Raw genomic sequence first — 21,757 nt, 5'->3', positions numbered from 1 at the left:
TTTTGTTGTGTGATGGTGTCCTTTTGTTTGTTTATCTAAAGCTGATGACAATTTTAAGGATTACAAAGCCAATATGGGGTGTTATTGTTCTTCTTATAGTTTTGCTTTTGCTTTTGTTATATTGTTTCTTTCTTTTTCTCTTCCTTTTGATCCTTGTATTCTATGCTATTTCTATTAGTTCCCGTTTGTTTTGTGATGTGAATTGTTATCGATTTTGTTCTACTAGCTAAGAGGACGAGTGACGGCTGCTTCAATCAGTCTTGTTTTATCTTTACGTCTGGTTTTTCGCAAGCCTTCGTACCCTAAAGGGATATGTATGTTCTATTCAATATTCTGTGGTGAAGCAGAGACTCCATTTTTTTTTTATTTTGTCATACGACAAACTTAAATCTAATGTTTTTCTTTGGTTAAGATGGATTTGTTGTTCCACCCAATCCACCTACATTCGTGCTCTTTTTAGATGTAACATAAATAGACGAGAGTTTTTCTTTCGAGGTTTTGAGTGCCTATCTTACCTATTAAAGAGAAAAAGGATTTAAAGCTTCCACATGCTTACAATTGTGGTTGAATTTACTACATCCTAAGTATAACGTATGATTATAGAGTTGGGTGTGGTGGTGGATGATATTTGTGGTGTGGTGGTGGTGGTGGAATAAAGACCGTGAAGTTTTAATCCGATCAATTGGATTTGGGAATGGAAGAGAGGAACCTAAACGAATTGAAATTCATTGGAAGTAAAGAAGATTAGAAGAGCTTTGTTTTGAAATATATATAATGTTTTAACTAGGTGGATTTGTATAACAATTTACGGAGAAGCTCATGAGTGATACTACAAATTCAATTGAAACCTGATTAATTTATAATATTCTTGTTGAAAATATGAACATTTTATAAGGGAATTGATTTATTTGTGGATATGGTTTTATTTTGAATAAATATCTACATGGGTAGATTTCATGATCATCCTCCGTCTGAAATTTAAGAATAAAACCAGACATTCCCTGAATCTCGAAAAATAAACAAATTTTGATTGATGAAACAATCTTTAGAGCAGAAGTGCGAAGATTAAAGCTTTCTTTTTGAAATAAGTTTTTTAAGGCTGTACTATTAACGGTAAAACCCAGATAAATGCTTTACCTTAAGCTACATAATGACTTTGAAAAAAAACTTTTGTCGGCCAGGAACTTATAAAAAAAACTCATAGAGAATTAGAAACTGATTTTAAATGATTACTTGACAAATTTTAAAAGTTAAATTACTTAAAATTTTAAGAAATAAGTGTTAAAGGTAATTAAGCGAAATTTACTTCGAAGACGTTTTTATAGGAATTATTTTTATAATTATGGTTCTCAAAACTAGAAGGTACTTATGCAAGTTGGCTTCTTATCCAGGCGTTAGTTTAACCTTAAAATATAAAGCGCTTAATTAATTAATACCTCAGTGAACGAAAGCCATTATTGCAAAAACTTTAGGAATATAAAAGTCCTTTGAAAAAATTCAGGTTGAAACATTAAATTTATAGGTTAATTTGGACCAAAGAGGTAAATCAACTTATGTTTGTTTTCAACACATTAAAAACCTTTATAATAAATGCAGGTAAATCTTCAAAAAAAAATCATGATGGCTGAAGAAAACAAATAATTAACCTTAATCTCTATAAAATCTCCCTCACTTATCGCGAAAATATTCTGGGGATCACAAATATCCTAGTGACATGATTTTCAACTTTTGATGATTAACCTAACCTAATATAAGTCTTTGAAATGATATCAAAAATGGATTTACTTAAAAATACATAAGAAAAGGATGAATTTTGGTTGAGAGCTGCATTTATACGTCCTTAAGACTTTTTTCAAAGTTTATGAAGGTGAGTGACAGATGGTCAAAAAATATAAGTTGTAAGTTCTCATTTTAACCCTTTTGTTAATAAAGTTGATACATTTTGACAAAAACGGTTGAAAATATTGGAATGTAGTGAATTATGTCAACAAAATAAAAAATAAAAACATGTTTTTTTAAGTAAGAGTATATTTTGTTTAGTGTGTTAATTTGTTCATTAAGACACGTTTGAGCAGAATTTTACTTCTGTTTGTTATCTTTAGACCTTTTTAACTTCCCAAAGGAAGTTATTATAATCGGTCCGAATTATCGAATTGAAAATGTTGACATTTCTCGATGTTTCAAGGTCCCTAGAGTCGAAATAAAAGATTTTTAGAAAGACGTTTGTGTGTGCGTGTGTACGTTCGTTAAGTTTTTTTCGTTGTCCAAAGCTCAAAAACCAGTAGAGACATCGACTTCAACTAAATTTTGTTCAGTTCAATTCAGTTTCGTTTTATTTGTAACCATTATTTTAAATTTAACAAACAATTAAAGAGATTTAAAATAACAAAATTTCTTTCCAATTTTAACACAAATACAAAATTTATAAAAAGATTTTAAGAAAAGAAAAAATGATAAATAAATTTATTTAAGGGAAAACACTACAAGAAAAAACCCTCATATTAAACTTAAAAAAAAGAGGCTGGGATGTGACCTACACTGATAACTCCCCATCCCGTTTGTCGATTTGTCTTGCTTAAAAGTTTGTCTTTTTGTAGAGTTTATTTTTTGTAAAAAAAAAATGTCAATTTGATTTTGTTCAAAATTTTACTGAATGTTGACAACAATATTTTTTGAAAGATGAAAGTAAATTAAAGCCAAAATCTTAAAGTTTTGAAAAGATATTTGAGTCAAAAATCAATTTTAACCAACTTTTAACCATTTTTTTTTTTGGTTTTTTATTTTTTGTAAAAAAAACTGTTAATTCGATTTTTTTCAAAATTTTACTGAATGCTGACAACAATATTTTTTTAAAGATAAAAGTGAATTGAAGTTTTGAAAAGATATTTGAGTCGAAAATCAATTTTTACCAACTTTTATTAATTTTTTTTTAGGCTTTTATTTTTTGTAAAAAAAACTGTCAATTCGATTTTTCTCAAAATTTTATCAGATTTCAAAAACATTATTCTTCGTTGCTCAAAATTGTTTTGGAGATGAAATCATATTTAAGTCGTAAAATTTTGGGGTGACAAATTTTGTTCAGTTTTTTTAATTTATAAAAAAAACCGTTAGATGGATTTTTTTTTCAAAAAATATATTTCTTTGATATCAATTTACAATATATGTTATGAAATTTAATTCAAGTCTCTATCGTTTTTGGTTCGTAAGACATTTAGGGTTAACCAACATTTTCACCTTTTTTTTAAACTGCTATGGTAAAAAAACGACCCACGCAATTTTTTACAGAGCCCTTTCTGCATCTTTCTGCCTTATTATCTGTATAACAAAATTCAATTGAAATCGATATCTCTTCTGGTTCTTGAGCTATTGACGACGAAAAAAACGTCTCGAACTTACGTACACACGCACGCACATACATTTTTCTAAAAATCTTTTATTTCGACTCTAGGGACCTTGAAACGTCGAGAAATGTCAAAATTTTCAATTTGACAAATCGGACCCATTACAATAATTTCCTATGGTAAGTTAACTAGTATTGCACTAGTAAACCCAAAAAAATAGGGAAATGGCTTTTCATTGTATGTTTTGAATGAGATAATTACTTGAAAAAGAACATCTCTCGAAAAAGTTATCTTGTAATTTATAAAGAGTGGATTTAATAAGGTTGACATAAGCTCTTTTGTGGAGTCTCGTAGAATAGCAACGAGGCAAATTAAGTATTAGTTTAAGTTTAAGGACTTTATTTTGACATATCTGTAATTTTTTTATGTGAGTCTCAGCACAATCGAACCAATCAAAAATGTTAAAGAGAATAGGACCCAAAACAGATCCTTGAGGAAAGCCAAATGAAATATCAAATTAAGAAGATTTCACAAGTCCATTACTAACAAAAAACTTTCGGTTTTCCAAATCATTCCTAATAATTTGGATAAGATATCGTGGAAAATTCAACAAAATTAGCTTGTAGATGAGTGCATCCTGCCAAACAGTGTCAAAGGCTTTTTCAATGTTTAGCAAAACTATACCCAAACAATATTGTTTTGGACATATTTTGTAATTCTAAGAACTTGGTGGGAGGTGGAGTGACCTGCTCTAAATCCGCATTGTTCAGTTGGATAAATGCTCCTCTCATCAATATGTCGCAGGAGTCGGTCCTTTAACACCTTTTCAAAAAGTTTACTAATATTGCTTAGAAGACTGAATGATTGCGGTTGAAAGTTTGAGCGAAGATATTTGCCTTTTCTTCTTGCGTAATATGAACGTTATTTTGTTCCCAAAGAGGAGAAATAGCTGAACCTTTAATCTTAGATATGTTTGTTGCATTCCAAAAAAGTTTTGAACCCTTATCAAAACTCGATAGTAAATTGTTCCACTTTTGATTACGAAAAACTAAAATTTCATTTTGAGTTTTATGATTTAGGATGTTAACATTAGTTTTCAAAGAGTCTAATTTGTAACGAATCCACTTTCTCCTTTCAGTGTTTCATAAACGGATCAAAGACAATATGTTACCCGGCAAAGGTTGAAGGCTTGAAATGGAACTAGGATTTCGGCGTTTTGGGTATAGATATTTGAGAAGCATTATTGATAGTTTGCTCAAACTTTTCAATAGCGCAGTCCACATCTTCAAGAGATTCAACATCTTCAATCGACAAGCTTCCGTTGTACATGTTGCTGGATATGTAGGATTGATATCTTACCCAGTTTGCAGCAGAACATTTGAAACGAACATGTGTATTGTTTAATAAACAGTTCGTTAATAACTCTGTGCACACAGGCAAATGGTTTGAATAGTTAAGGGTTGAGTGAAGCGCGCAGTGTTATTTGTGATAAATATGTCCAGCCTTGAAGGATTTTTTGACGAGAAACTCGGTGTAAGGGGATATAAAATTGAAAGCGATTTGTTATATGCAATAATATCGTGAAGTATATTTCCAAAATAGTGAGCTCTCAAGCAACCCCATAATTGGTGCCTACAATTAAAAACCCCTGCAGAAACACGAAGAAAGGACTTTTAAGAAAATTGAGTGGAAACTGACTTACAACTTTCAACCATTCCTGCGTGCGAGTAATTGCAGGGATGAGGGGAATCTACAGTTTATATGCTGAATCCCAACGGCTAATTTGAGAAAGCACTTTTTCAAGACAACAATTATTCTTGCGGAATTTGTTAATTCCTCGCAAGAGGCAGTACCCGTGAATAAAACTTTAGGTGGCACAGGCAGCGATCGAACCCAAGACCTCTCGCATGACAGTTCAACGCACTAACCATCATGCCACGGGTACTACTTTTTTTACCATAGCAATTTTTAAGAAAGGTGAATATTTTGGTTAGCCCGAAATATCTCATGAACCCATAATACTAGTGACATCAATTAAATTTTATAAATATTATAATACTATACCGTGATACCAAACAAGTATATTGTTGAAAAAAATTCTTACTAACGGTTTTTTATGTATATAAAAATTGAAAAAATATATTTATCACTTCAGATATTTTACGATCAAAACCCAAAGTGAGTAAAAAAGATTTTTAACTCAAATATCTTTTCAAAAACCAATGATATTGGCTTTCAACAAATTTTATATTTTTCTGAAATATTGTTTTCAACGTTCGGTAAAATTTTGAAAAAATCGAATTGAAAGTTTTTTTTGCATAAACAATATTGAAACTTGGTGGGTTAGAATTTCCTTTTTTAATTTAAGGTATTGGCGTCAAGCTTATTAAATCTCATAGAAAGTATTGTTTTCGACTTTCAGAAAAAAAAATTTATAAAAATCCGACAGTCAGTTTTTTTTCACAGTTCTCGATATCTCCTGAATAAATAAAGGTATTGACTTTAAAATGATTTTATTCTGTGATTTTTCTTAGAAAAAATTAATCTGTATTTGTTTATAAAAGAAATAAAAACTTTCAAAAAAAATGCTTCTAAAACTGGTAAAAATTGGTTTTGGACTAAAAATCTTGCTAAGAAGACAAGATTTTGAAAACAAACAAGCTAAGGGTAAACCAAAATTAAGACAATAACATGCATTAGAAGTACTTTTACCGTTATCAAAAAAAAGTTAGACTTTCTTATGCAAAATAACATGCATTTTTTTGTTAATTGGAGATGAACCGTTACTTAGGTAAGACTCTGTTTTTGGTGGTCATTAAAATAGAAACACATTGGGACACAGACCTTAATATTTAACTAGTGTCAAAAATATTATAGTTATTAATATTTGTTTACTTCTATAAAACAATAAGTTCACTTTAGTAAGTAGATTCAAATTATTTAATTAATAATATTACAATTAGTTTTAAGGAAAACATGAATCACAGTAAGCATTGTTCCCTTAAAAAGAAAGCTGTCATTTTAGTTCTACGAAGCGAGGGAAAATCTTTGAGGGAAATAGCCAGAATAATGAGCAGATCTCTCAAGTTGATTGCAAAAGCAATTTGACCGCTGAGATCCAAAAACCAGACAAGAAAACCAAGCTCAAAAAAAAAAAAAAAAACTGAAAGATAATTTGAGCCTCAAAAAAATATCCATCAAGGGAAATGAAAAACAAACTACAGCTTCCAATAACTTCCAGAACTGTTCGTAGAAGACTTGTTGAAGCTAACTTGATCACTTAACTTGAATCACAAGAATGGTGCACTATCTAAGGAAACCAACATATAACAACGTGGTTTTAATTCGCAGACGATCATTTTAATTGAAGTGGGTCAGAAGGAGGTGAAAAGGGGAGGAATATTTTGTGGATGAAAGAAACAAAGATAAATTTGCATAGAAGCGATGGCAAATAAACAGTTAAAAGGCTTAATTTGGAAGAACTGAATCGCAAATACATCCAGAAAACGGTTAGGATTAATTGTCTTGGATTGGCGTTGATCCAATACATTTTATTGGAGGTAAAATGGATCGAAATAAGAAGTTGAATATCATGAAGGATACGATGCCTCTCAAATGTGTTCTACAGCAGGACAACAACCCCTAGCACGTATCCAAATTTGTTCAAAAGTATTTTAAGAACCAAACAACCAGCGTATTGGAGTGGCCATCCTAAATGTCGACTTAAATCATAGAACACTTTGGGGAATATTTAAATTGCGTGGTTGGGAAAAATTTAACAAAAAATCAAACCGAACTCAGGACGATGGTTCAACAGGATTGGTACAATATTTCAATCACACTGTAATTAAATCTAAAGGCCAGGCTACCAGATATTAAAATAATTTTTAAAACAAGATTAGCTTTGACTTGGATTTATTAACTTTCCATAGGAAGTTATTGTAATGGTTCCGATTTGTCAAATTGAAAATTTTGACATTTCTCGAAGTTTCAAGGTCCCTAGAGTCGAAATAAAAGATTTTTAAAAAGATGTCTGTGCGTGTGTGTGTACGTACGTTTGTACGTCCGTACGTCCATACGTCCATACGTTACGTTTTTTTCGTCCTCCATAGCTCAAGAACCAGAAGAGATATTGACTTCGAATAAATTTTGTTATACAGATAATAAGGCAGAAAGATGCAGAAATGGCTCTCAAGAAAATTGCGTGGGTGGTTTTCTTACCATAGAAGTTTAAAAAAAGGTGAAAATTTTGGTAAACCTTAAATATCTCACGAACCAAAAACGCTAGAGACTTGAATTAAATTGTATATAATATATTGTAACGTGATATCAAAGAAGTACATATATTTTTTGAAAAAAATCAATATGACGGTTTTTTTTATAAATCAATAAAAATGAAAAAAAAATTTGTCGCCTCTAAAATTTTACGACGGAAATATGATTTCATCTCCAAAACAATTTTGTGCAACGAAGAATAATTTTTTTGACATTTGATAATATTTTGAGAAAAATCGAATTGACAGTTTTTTTTTACAAAAAATAAAAACCTAAAAAAAAATTAATAAAAGTTGGTAAAAATTAATTTTCGACTCAAATGTCTTTTCAAAACTTCAATTCACTTTTATCTTTAAAAAAATATTGTTGTCAGCATTCAGTAAAAATTTGAAAAAAATCGGAGTGACAGTTTTTCTTACAAAAAATTAAAAACCGAAAAAAAATTAACAAAAGTTGGTAAACAATGATTTTCGACTCAAATATCTTTTTAAAAATTGTAGATATTGGCTTAAAGCTACTTTTATCTTTGAAAAAATATTGTTGTTAACATTCAGTAAAATTTTGAAAAAAATCGAATTAACAGTTTTTTTACAAAAAATAAAAAACCAAAAAAAAAATGGTTAAAAGTTGGTTAAAATTGATTTTTGACTCAAATAGCTTTTCAAAACTTTAAGATTTTGGCTTCAATTTAATTTTATCTTTCAAAAAATATTGTAATCAGCATTCACTAAAATTTTGAAAAAAATCGAAGTGACAGTTTTTCTTACAAAAAATTAAAAACCGAAAAAAAATTAATAAAAGATGGTAAAAAATGATTTTCGACTCAAATATCTTTTCAACAATTTGAAATATTGGCTTCAACCTAATTTGATCTTATAAGAAATATTGTTTTCAACTAACGATAAAATTTAAAAAAAAAATCGTATTGACAGTTTTTTTTACAAAAAATAAAACTCTAAAAAAAATCAACAAAAGTTGGTAAAAAATGATTTTCGACTCAAATATCTTTTCAACAATTTGAGATAATAGCTTCTTATTAATTTTTACTTATAAGAAATATTGTTTTCAACAATAATACAAATTTTGAGAAAAATCGAATTGACAGTTTTTATAAAAGTTGGTAAAAATTGATTTTCGACTCAAATATCTTTTCAAAAATTGTAGATAATGGCTTTAAGCTACTTTTATCTTTCAAAAAAAAATTTACAAGAAATAGTACGCAAATTTGGTAAAAATTGATACGAGTACATAAAAGACAAACTTTTAAACAAGGGTCGCATCCCAGCCTTTTTTTTTAAATCTTTGTATTTATTTTTATGCCCACGAAATTTGTTTCTTTGTTTACATTTATGAATTTGTTTATGCTAAAATTTTACTACCAATAAAGGGTTGTTTTAGTTTGAAAGAAAGAAGAATAAGAAAATGAAGACCAAACTTGAAAAAAAAATCTGTTTAAGTCAATAAAAAATTGAATTATTAAAACTCTGTTTGGTGTTTCTATTTTAATATCCATATCTATATATATATTCGACCAAAGGTTATCAAGGAGTAAATATTTGCTTTTATAAAATTATCATACATGTGGTTCTTGGTTAAAATTTTATCATTAGATTAAAAGTAGTTATACTCTAAATATGTACATTTTTCAAACTTACAGAGAATTTATTTTAGGAAACATTTTCAATGACAATCATTGTTAATTACATTACTTCACACAATTAGCTTCCACGAAAGACAGAATTATATCACTTTGAATGAAAGTAAAACATTCCTTTATAACAACATCATGAATTCACGCAAATCAAAAATAAGCTTATTTACCTACACACATCAAATATTTTGACATATCTAAATTTAATTTGGTTAAAATTTTACCAAAAACCATATTTAAATTTTAAGTCCAAAGTCTATCTATGTCACTTTTAACTTCTCCTCAAAAATTTCCAAATGTTTGGTTTTGGAAGAGAAAAATGTAATTTGCATCAACACAGGTATTGAGTTACATGTAAATCCATTTAAAATGTTACCTCGTTTTGCTGATGTGCTTTAATTATAAAGACAATTTTAAATGTATATTTACAAACACAATAATATAATCATAAGCACCCTTTTCTATGTACTACATTGGCTTAAATCTAATTTAACAAAATTTAATTCAATGGAATTTTTGTGTATAATTCTACTAAAAGTTATTCCGTAATCCCGCATTCACTTTTAGTAGTTCTCTAGTTTTGTGTATATGTATGTTCTGTATGTATGTTTATTGTAGTTTTGTTCCATTTATTGCACACATAGGTTCCTTAGATCCTGGAAATTGCTAGCTTCTGCAAAAACTCATTCCAACAAAATATCACATAATAATAATAATACAAAAGTTTCCATCATAAAATATATTTGAGTAGCCTTCCATAAATAGAATATAGAATATAAAAGATAGGGTGCGAGTGCGAGTGGATATCCTTGTATAACTGTATAGATAGAGTAATTCATAATTCAATTTCACTCTCTATCTTTAAATTATTTATGTGTGTGTGTTTGTTGTACACATTGTTAAAATTCTATAAAACAAAATATTAAATTACACAATATCAAATATATTATAATCCTCGACAACTTTACTATTTCAACCATTCAGTTCAGCCATACAGAGGATATAGTAATTTCATTTTATTTTCATCATGAAGGACTCTCTGAATTTAATGTTCACATGTACAGAACATGAGTCGAGTATAGGACAACATTCAGAGGAATTCTGTTACGATGTGTGGTTGAAAATTTAGTGAAAATATATACATAAAATCATTATATTTTCTATCTGTTAGTTTTTTTTTTTTTTATGTTGTTATTTTATTTTTTTATGACATAATAATAATACGACCATATAACGACACCGCTTGTTTTATTAGGCGCTTGATCCTGATCTGTACGTTCCCACTTTCGGCTCTCAAACTATAAACTTTAATCCTGGTAATTTTAAAATTCTGATGAATATATACAAGTTTACAACGCATACGCATTAAATATGAGGACACTTTCATTGTTGACATTTTAAGATATATTTTAAGTTAAAAAATATAAAGAAAATAAATAAAAGAGTGATGCCTACACTTAATTTTTTTTGTCAGTTTGAAAAATTGCCAACAAATATTGTAAATTATGTACATAAATCAAAAAACATAAAAATGTAAGTGTTGAAAATGGGAAGGCATTACAGAACCATCAAATAAAGTTATATAGCCATTGGAAATTTTGGATTTACAATGTGGTGACGGATAGATTTTTGATAATGTATTCGCCATTCTTAGTGTCATATAAAAACATGTATCAAAGGAAGTTGTAAAATATCTGAATAAATTAAAGATACAAATAAGGACGATTTATTGTACCTATACAAATTATTGCAAAGGTTAAGGATTTTAAATTAAATTTTAAAATTATTTGATTTCATTCAAAAACACACCAGAAAATATTGTCAGTACAATAATACTTATTCAAATTTATAGTTTTCGAATAAAAATTTTTCATTTTGCACTTTTTGAAGCTTTTGACATTTTACACTAAAAAGCTATAAATAAATAAATTGGGGGATTTAACAGTCCGTTTTGAGCCTAGTGACTTACAACTATCAACTATTCCTTTGCGCGAGTAATTTTGTCAGAAATGGAGGGGACCTACAGTTTATATGTCGAATCCGAACGGCTAATTTGAGAAAGCACTTTTTTATGACAAAAGATACTTTTGGAGAATCTGTCAATGTCTCGCAAGAGGCAGTACTCGTGAAAAAACTTTAGATGGCATAGGCAGGGATCGAACCCAAGACCTCTGGCATGACAGTCCAACGCACTTTTTTTTTTTTGTTCAAATTCATTTTTATTTATTCAATCTTAAACCTATCTTAAAGCTAGACATAAATTCATAAAACTAGCCTAATTATCCATAACTTACAACTAACTTAATGGTCCCATACGGACACTCTAAGCTAAACTATAACACTAATTACTAATGCCTTTCGGCCTTAAGATCTATTTTACTTCAATTAAAATTTTATTTGTTTTGTTTTTATTAGAAAATTTTGAAAAAAACTAATATCAATAACCTTTTTTAGTTTATTTTTACTTACAAACTACTTAAAATAAGGTCCTTAAATAAAACTTAAAAACTAACTTAAACTACCTATTCTACCTATAAACTATTTAAAACTAGAACAACCACAGCAGCAAATCTAACTATCTAACATTTTTGTTTTTCATATTTTGTTGTCTTTTTTTTTTTTTTTTTTTTTATTTTTATTTATTTTTTTTAATGTTTTTTTTTTTTTTAATGTTTTTTTTTTATTTATTTTTTTGTTTTTTTTTTATTTTTTTTTTTCGTGCCATTATGCCTATTCTACTTAAAACTAAACCCTAAACATAAAACAAGTATGTAAGCCGGCCAAGGCTTAAAACCCCATCCCGACTACCCAATATCAAGTGCCGATTGAAGCCACCAAAACTGGTTCTCCTGCTTCACACTATCAGTTCGGTCCCGTTCGGACACAGCCCTACTGAACCGAAGGAGCTCTGCTCCGCCTTGTGCCATGACGTCCCGATTGTACAGAAGTCGCCTATCCACGGTTCTTCGTCTGACGTGGTAGATTAACGGAACTGCCAATCTATCCTATATCAGACCGCATCTATCTAAAAAGAGGAATGAGTCTGGAGGAATGAAGCCGCTGCACCCTCAAAATACTCGTCGTTCGGATAGAACGCCCCGAAAATTAAATTGTTGGTCGAAGACATAGCTCTTACAATGTGACCTCGAACGAGTTTTAGCACGAAATTGTCAATTCTGTTGATTCGAGCCCCGTTGTATAGGACCTCGTTGGAAAAGTAATGCACATAAGAAGATTCGGCTGTTCGATATAAGCCGGTACAGCGTCGTAAACACTGCCTCTCGAACACCCGAAACTTCTCCATCTGGGAAGGGGCAACGTTGAGCCACACAGGACAACCGTAAACGATCATTGGCCGTATGAGGGCCATGTAGCAAATTAACTTCACTCTGGGGTCAAGCCGATTGCTAAAAAACAGTCGTTTCGTCAGAGCGAAGGCTCCTCTGGCCCTGGTTAATTGAGAATGTTGTGGTAGAAGTTACATTGCCACTTTTGACAACAAACTTTCTACCGTTAAGCATATCATAAAGTATATACAACAATGGCTTGCTTATGCCAAGCCTGCTCAGTTTTAGGTAAAGACCCTCTAACCATACGGTGTCAAAGGCCTTCTCCAAATCAACCAGAACAGCACCTGTGCATTGTTGTTTTGATTTATTCCATTGGATATCAGAAACGAGTTTAGACGCAACATGAATTGTGTCATGACCCGCCTTGAATCCGAACTGTTTATCCGCAATTATTTTGTTGTCTGCAGCCCACTTAGTCAGAGCCCTATCAATGATTTTTTCGAAAACTTTGCTGATGCTCGGAAGAAGACTTATCGACCGAAAATTTGACGGGTTGGAGTTGTCCTTTCCCTTTTTCGGGAGAGGATGAACCACAGCAGTCTTCCAATGCACATTATTCAGTGCATTATTGAAGAGCGTGGTGTATATGTCAATTGCTTCCATCGGTAAATGTCTTAGTACAACGTTGGATATACCATCGACACCTGCTGACTTTTTGTTTTTTATTGAATTAAAGATGAGCTGAAGCTCAACCTTCGTCACTAACAAGGGACTTGGTCCCGTTTGCTCGGCGATTATGGCATTTGCCAAGGAATCGTCATTGAACCGCATGAAACCGCGGTTCTCAGATCGCCAATGTGTGATATCATTACGGAGGTAAAAGTGATTAAGTAGGGCTCTGTTTTCCAGGTCGTGGTTGGGGCGAATGCTAACATTCACCTTGTACACTTGCTGGAAAGCAGCTCCCACCGCTTCCACTTTTTCCTTCGGATCTTCAATTATGTAAAAGTCATCGTCAAAGATGGCTTCCTCTGGATCTATTTGCGCTGTCCTGAGTACGTTTCTGTTCTCTTCAGTTCTTTGGAGTTTAAGACACGGAAGGTCATTATCGTTTTTTTTCCTGAATATCTTGTTGATTTTGGGGAACATACTAGGGTCACTCGAATTAACTGACCGGATCTTGCGGTCTCAGTACTTGTTAATTGATAGATTGTAGTTCTCCTTAATCAACAGATTGACATTTTTTATTGACAGTCCAACGCACTAACCATCATGCCACGGGTACTACTCAAAAGCTATACCGTTTATAAATATGCAAAAAAATCACGATTGGCAAATTTGCAAGTCAAATTTTCTGACTGTGTTATTTCTCGAAAAAGTGATCACAGTTGACAACGGAAATCTTCAAGTTTAAAACCTTTTAAAATATTTCACTTGGAGTCCCGTAAAATTTTATGCCAATGCTTTAAGAAAGATTTAAGTCTCCAAAAAGAGGCTGGGATGTGAAGCACACTGATAACTTCCCATCCCGTCTGTCGATTTTTCTTGATTAAAAGTTTGTCTATATGTACTCGTTACAATTTTTACCAAATTTGCGTACTATTTTTTGAAGATTTTATTTCTTATAAAATAACCGACTGTTGGATTTTTACATAAAAATTACTGAAAACAATATTTTCTGTGAAATAAAATAAGTTTGAAGCCAATATTTTTGATTTTTGAAAAGCTATTTGAGTCTAAAATCAATTTTTACCAACTTTTATAAATTTTTTTTAGGTTTTTAATTTTTTGAACAAAAAATGTCAATTCGGTTTTTTTCAAAATTGTACTGAATATTAACGACAACATTTTTTGAAAGATAAAAGTAGTTTAAAGATAATATCCAAAATTTTTGAATGATATTTGAATCGAAAATTAATTTTTATCAACTTTTATAAATTTTTTTTTGTGTTTTTATTTTTTTAAAGAAAACTGTCAACTCGATTTTTCTCAAAATAGGTCCTAATGTTGAAAACAATATTCCTTATAATTAAAAAGTAGTTAGAAGTTATTCTCTCAAATTTTTGAAAAGATATTTGAGTCGAAAAGCGTTTTTTACCAACTTTTGTTAATTTTTTTCCGGTTTTTAATTTTTTGTCAAAAAACTGTCAATTCGATTTTTTTCAAAATTTTACTGAATGTTGACAAAAAATTTTTTTTTGAAAGATAAAAGTAAATTAAGGACAATATCTCAAAGATTTGAAAAGATATTTGAATCAAAAAGGAATTTTTACCAACTTTTATTAATTTTTTTTAGGTTTTTATTTTTTGTGAAAAAAACTGTCGCATCGATTTTTCTCAAAATTTTATCAGATGCCAAATACATTATTCTTCGTTGCACAAATTTTTTTTGGAGATATAACAAAATTTATTTGAAATCGATCTCTCTTCAGGTTCTGGAGCTATGGACGGCGAAAAAATCTTTTATTTCGACTCTACGGACCTTGAAACGTGGAGAAATGACAAAATTTTCAATTTGCCAACTCGGACCCATTACAATAACTTCCTACGGGAAGTTAATCAATAAATTGGGTGGCTCAACAGTCCGTTTGAAAACTAGAGCCTAGTGACTTACAACTCTCAACCTTTCCTGTGCGCGAGTAATTTTGTCAGGAATGGAGGGGACCTACAGTTTATATGCCGAATCCGAACGGCTAATTTGAGAAAGCACTTTTTCATGACAAGAATTACTCTTATAGAATTTGTCAATTCCTCGCAAGAGGCAGTAACCGTGAAAAGACTTCAGATGGCATAGGCAGGGATCGAGCCCAAGACCTCTGGCAGTCCAACCCACTAACGACCATGCCTGGGATACTTCTCAAAAGCTATACCGAACATTTTGCAATCACGATTTGCAAAATTTGCAAGTCACATTTTCTGAGTGTGTTATTTCGCGCAAAAGTGATCACAGTTGACAACGGAAATCTTCAAGTCTAAAACCTTTTAAAATATTTCACTTGGAGTCGCGTAAGATTTTATGCCAATGCTTTAAGAAAGATTTAATTCTCCAAAAAGAGGCTGGGATGTGACCCACACTGATAACTTCCCATCCCGTCTGTCGATTTTTCTTGCTTGTAAGTTAAAAGCTTGTAGGTTTTCGTCTTGAATTAAAAAAGTTGTTAGGTGAATTATTTAAAAAATATTTAAATTAACAACAATAATTTTCATATAAGGAAATAGTTTAGTTTGAAAATCTAGTTTTGTTAAATAGATTTTTAGGAACCAAACATCAATTTTTACCAAATTTGGGTAATATTTCTTGTTGATTTTATTTTTTTTTTTTATAAAAAACGAACTGTTGAATTTTTATAATAAAAACTATTGAATATCAAAAAAAGTTTTTTGAGAAATAAGTATAGTTTGACGACATTCTTTTTAATTTTTGAAAAGCTATTTGTGTCGAAAGTAAATTTTTTACCAAGTTTTAGTATTGTTTTTTGTTGGGTTTTTATTTTTTGTAAAAAAAACTGTCAATTCGATTTTTCTCAAAATTGTACTGAATGTTGAAAACAATATTTCTTATAAGGTAGAATAGTTAAAATTCAATTTTTACCATTTTTGTGTAATGTTTTATTATATATATTATATAAAATTTAATTCAAGTCTCTAGTGTTTTGGTGCATTTTCAGGGATATTTAGGGTTAACCAAATTTGTCACCTTTTTTTTAAACTGCTATGAAAAAAAAAACACAGGTCCAATGTTCTTGAAAGCCTTTCCTGCATATTTCTCTCTTATTATCGATATCTCTTCTGCTTCTTGAGCTTTGGACGACGAAAAAAACGTCGCGGACTTACGGACATACGAACGTACGTACACACGCACGCACAGACGTCTTCCTAAAAATCTTTTATTTCGATCTTGGGACCTTGAGACGTCGAAAAATTGCAAAATTTTCAATTTGACAAATCGGACCCATTATAATAACTTCCTATTTGAAGTTAAAAATGGATTTCATGAAGGCATCGAGTACATGCAGCAGCAATTATGCGAACTGATCAAGACAAATATTTCATAAAAAGGATTGGTGCTACAACGGTATCCATTTTTAGTTCTTTCGCTCAAAATGTTTGTTCTCCTTACCTTAAAATAAGCATCTATTGATTTTTCTAAAAAGAAATACTCGTTTTTTATATTATATTAAAATTAAACCTCTTATTGGAAAACCCTATAGCTAGTGCTTATACTTTCTCAACTTTACCTTAAACTATAAAAGACCTGACATCCTCACAAACTAACAAACAGTAAAAGCAACTTTTTTGATAGTGCTAGCACTCTGTTAAAAAAGTTCAAAAATTGGCTGGGAAGGTTGTAGGAGTGATAAAACTTAACCTTCCCACATGTACGTTGCAGACAACAAAATTTAATAGACCGGGAAAGAGGGAAGGAAGAGGGGGGAGGTAGTAAGAAGGAGGAAAATAAAATTTCCCACAATTGCATTTAATATAAAATCAAGCACTATCAGAGGCAAGTAAAAGAGGATGCGGAAATGAAAATTCACGTTAGTTCGCACAAACCAGCAGGATGCCATTAAAATCTCATTATAACTAAGCTAACTTGGCTTCTATATTTTTTTTGTTTTTGTTTTTTATTTTTGTTAACCTTATGCTGTACACACAATGACTTTTAGAGTATAGTTAGGTATAAAACTATACCTCTCTCCATATAATTGTAACTACTTTCATGTTGAATATTTTAAGAGTATAGGAAGGAACAACATACACAATGAAGAATGAAGGACGAAGGACTTTGAAATACAAAAAAGTCAGGTATGAAAGTAAGCGTAGGTAAAACTTTAAGTAGCAGCTAAACATGACTTTTACAATCTGATTAGCACGAAATAACACGTGTAAAGTGTGGTAAAGTAGATGCTCTTTTATAAAGCTCAGGAAAAAGAAGGAATATTATCACTCACTATGCACAACGACCTGAAAATTGTCTTATTATACTACAATTCACCTTATTAACATGTACCTCTGCTACCTTAACTTACTTATACACAGGGTGGTACAAAGGATTCTTCGTTTCTTATAACTTGGATACAAAAATTAAATTTTACCTTGAGAAGTCTTAGGCGGAAAAAATTAGTAAGGTAATTTTTAATTGTGGTCCTTCTACTTCTTCACAGGGTATTACAAGATTTTGGCAAAAAACTACTCAATTTACTCTTCTCTTTTAAAATCTTAATTTCTAGCTCCTTATTCATATGTCACAAAAGAGTTGGAGACAGTTGTTTTTTAAGACACAGGACTTCTTATAAAATTTGTGTCTTCCCAAAGGTTAAAGACCGTAGCACTGAAAGTGCTTTTAAACCTAATACCTCTTGACATCTTCTCCAAAATGGTGGTAGCCAACTCATGTGTGCGGCTTAGAGCCACCTCTCAATAAAACAGTAACAATACTGGACAAACTACTATTCTAGACAGTTTCAGATCTATCCCAGATCGCTTAGACTATACTACCCCAAAAATGGTATTCGGTAAAAGCTTCCATGTGTCCATCCCTTCAATATCTTCCTGGGAAGAAGAGAGACCCCTGGAAGACGATGCGGTACACTTCTATACAGACGGTTCAAAGACCGATCACGGAGTTGGAAGTGGTATCTATTCGGAACAACTGAATCTCAGTCTATCATATAAGCTTCCAAGTCAATGTAGTGTATTCCAGGCAGAAGTAATGGTGATTAAAGAAACACTATCCTGGCTCAAAGAAAACGTTATATCTTGCAAGGATATACGAATCTTTTCGAACAGCCAAGCCGCTCTTAAATCTCTCGCGTCCGTCTCCACAAACTCTCAAATAGTCCGCTACATGCAAATATCTTCTCAAACAAAATGCTCTAGAATCCACAAATGCTAGATGGCCACAGAGTACCACCTGCCTAGAAACCAAGCAAATATGGCCAAGCATAGACTTAAAACGGTCAAAAGTATAAGCTCTGCAATTGGAGTAATAACAGGACACTGGAAAGGAATCTACACAAATGACTTCTGTAAAAGCGGCATGAACGAGGAGGAAGAGGAAACACTCCAACACCTTCCATGTTCATGTCCAGCACTCTCCCTTAGAATTAATAACTTTCTCGGTAATCCCTTCTTCGATAATACCAGTGAACTGGCAACGATTGACAAAAAATGTCTCTCTAACTTTATTACTCTCCCATGAGTAACCTCATTAGTGGTATCACAATGGACCCTTGAGGTCTACGTGCGTCAATGACATCTGGACAGCCACTTGAACCTAACCTAAGGTTAAAGATTTATAATACCATAAACATATTTTGAAAATTATTCGATTCGATTTTTCGAATTGAAAATATTAACTTTTATCAACGTTCATTTTTCCTTCTCCATATCTAAATAATAGTCGGTGATGTTGAATTCAAATATAATTCAATTTTTTATAAATATAAACCAGAAAGTTTTCATAAATGCGTTTCGCCACGGTGTAATGGTTGGGCACATCAGAGATGACCATTACACCTTGTCTTGACGCTTCTCTGAAGACTTGTACCAACCATATAATTCGCAGTTGTTCTGCAAGGCAAGACAAGGTGTAATGGTCATCTTTTGATGAGCCCAACCATTACACCGGGGAGAAACGCATATTTGAACACTTGCTGGTTTGTATTTATTTATATAATTTTCATGATATTAAATCATTTTGACTATCTGAGAAGATAGGGACATCAGATGTTTATAACACGTTTTCTTTAAGTCCGGACAAGACTTCATTCATCGCCAAAATTAAGGCCTGGAACACGCTATAAATGATTGAGAAGACGGAATGAGAGTCTTAATTTCAGTTGTTCAGAGTTTACACCTCCACAAGCCGTTTCTTTTGTTTTTGAATTATCTGTATAGAAGTAGACTGACTCGTCTTACAGGACGACATTACTTTCTGTAAAAAAATATTTGAAAATCATATCTCTGCCCTTTTCTCAAAAAACCATGGATTTAGCTTCTAAAGATCTTAAAATTTAATAAAATGTGACTAATTTTATTGATCCCTAATATTTCAAAAATCAGTAAAGCTCAGACGTGCGTCACATCATACACCATTAATCTCACGTTATCATCGAATATTTTGGAAACCAGAGACGGAAGAAGCTTTTATTTGGCAGGTGCGGGTACATCATAAAACCTTTAGTATATGCAAATCTTGATGTTCTCGAATAATGTTGAGAGAGATTTTTTAAGCAAAGAGATAGTCCGCGATTTTTTCGAATGATGATGATGAGAAATACATTTTTATAACAATTAAAAAACCTTCAGAAAAAATACTAAAAATAAGCATTCGACCCAAATTCATTTCAACTCATACAACATTTTAAATTTTAGATCGAACCGAAGTTGGTCAGGTATTGAACACTCTTAAAATATTACCACATATTAAATTGAACCATAACACCATTTTCCTGGTATACTGCAGTTGTAGTTTCTGTAGAAACTTAAATGGTACATTTTTGTACATGTTACGTAGATGTGACCATTTTCTATGTCAGAATAATGTACCTAAGTTACAACTGTTGTCGGATGGTACGCAAAGTACATTAATTTCACTGAAAATTGAACCAAATCTTAGATAGCTTTGAAAATATCTTGAAATAGATTATTGTACTTATTTAAAATGTATCTCTCATGTCGAAATAATTTAAAAAAAAAGAGGCTGAGATGCGACCCACACTGATAACTTTCCATCCCGTCTGTCGATTTGTCTTGCTTAAAAGTTTGTCAATATGTACTCGCATCAATTTTTACCAAATTTGCGTACTGTTTTTTATAGATTTCATTTTTTATGAAAAAACGGACTGTTGGATTTTTACTCGTATATACAAATTACTGAATATCGAAAACAAATAAGTGAAATAAAATAAGCCAATATATGGTTTTATTTTTTGTAAAAAAAACTGTCAATTCGATTTTTTTCAAAATTTTATCGAATATTGAAAACAATATTTCTTATAGAATTAAATTAGTTAGAAGCCAATATCTCAAAGTTTTGAAAAGGTATTTGAGTCGAAAATCAACTTTTACCAACTTTTATTAATTTTTTTAAAGTTTTTATTTGTTGTAAAAAAAACTGTCAATTGGATTTTTCTCAACATTTTTTAGAATGTTAAAAACAATATTTCTTATAAGATAAAATAACTTTGAAGCCTAAATTTCAAGTTTTTGAAAGATATTTGAATCGATATTCAATTTTTACCAACTTTGAGTAATGTTTTTTTTAGATTTTCATTTTTTATAAAAAAAACTGTCAATTAGACTTTTCTCAAAATTTGATCAGATGTCAAAAACATTATATTTCGTTGCACAAAATTGTTTTGGAGATGAAATCATATTTTAGTCGTAAAATTTTGGAGTTGACAAATTTTTTTTTCAGTTTTTTGATTTAATAAAAAAACCGTAAAATTGATTTTTTTCAAAAAATATACTTGTTTGATATCACGTCACAATATATTATATAAAATTTAATTCAAGTCTCTAGCGTTTTTGGTTCGTAAGATATTTAGGGTTAACCAAAATGTTCACCTTTTTTTCAAACTGCTATGGTAAAAAAACCACCCACGTAATTTTCTTGAGAGCCCTTTCTGCATCTTTCTGCCTTATTATCTATATAACAAAATTTATTTGAAATCGATATCTCTTTTGGTGCTTGAGTCTTGGACGACGAAAAAAACGCATATACATCTTTCTAAAAATCTTTTATTTCGACTCTAGGGACCTGAAACGTCGAGAAATGTCAAAATTTTCAATTTGACAAATTGGACCCATTACAATAACTTCCTATGCGAAGTTAAAAAGTCATGAAGATTTCTTTTGTTCCACACCAAACTTCTACACCAATCAACAAAAATGTACAAATCTGTAATATAAACGCTGGTATTCCACAGGGCTCTGTTTTATCTCCTGTTCTCTTTTCTTTTAGTGTTAATTAATCTCTTTCTTGGCTACATGGAGGAAAGATTTTTTTTTGTAAAAAAAGGATTTTTTAAATATTATACGTATAACATTTCTTGCATTAATCTTGTAACACCCTGTTTCCACAAAATACAATAATTATTAAGACAAAATGAGCAAAGACACATTTTATTAGTAAAGCTTTACGCATGTATCCATGTACGTATAAGTTAATGTTAGTTAAAGCATGAGCTATAAAA

The 21,757-nt window shown here is 30.9% G+C and overlaps 1 protein-coding gene across 1 annotated transcript in view; it reads right to left on the bottom strand.

Annotated features, from left to right (window-relative positions):
- LOC129945264 (uncharacterized) overlaps window positions 1-21,757 on the bottom strand; it is a 65,497-nt gene that overhangs the window by 16,436 nt on the left and 27,304 nt on the right. The window lies entirely within an intron of this gene.

Source organism: Eupeodes corollae, chromosome 2 (genome assembly GCF_945859685.1).
Source record: "Eupeodes corollae chromosome 2, idEupCoro1.1, whole genome shotgun sequence".
NCBI lineage: Eukaryota > Metazoa > Arthropoda > Insecta > Diptera > Syrphidae > Eupeodes > Eupeodes corollae.
Note: the sequence above shows the minus strand (reverse complement) of the source record. Positions and strands in the feature narration are given on the sequence as shown.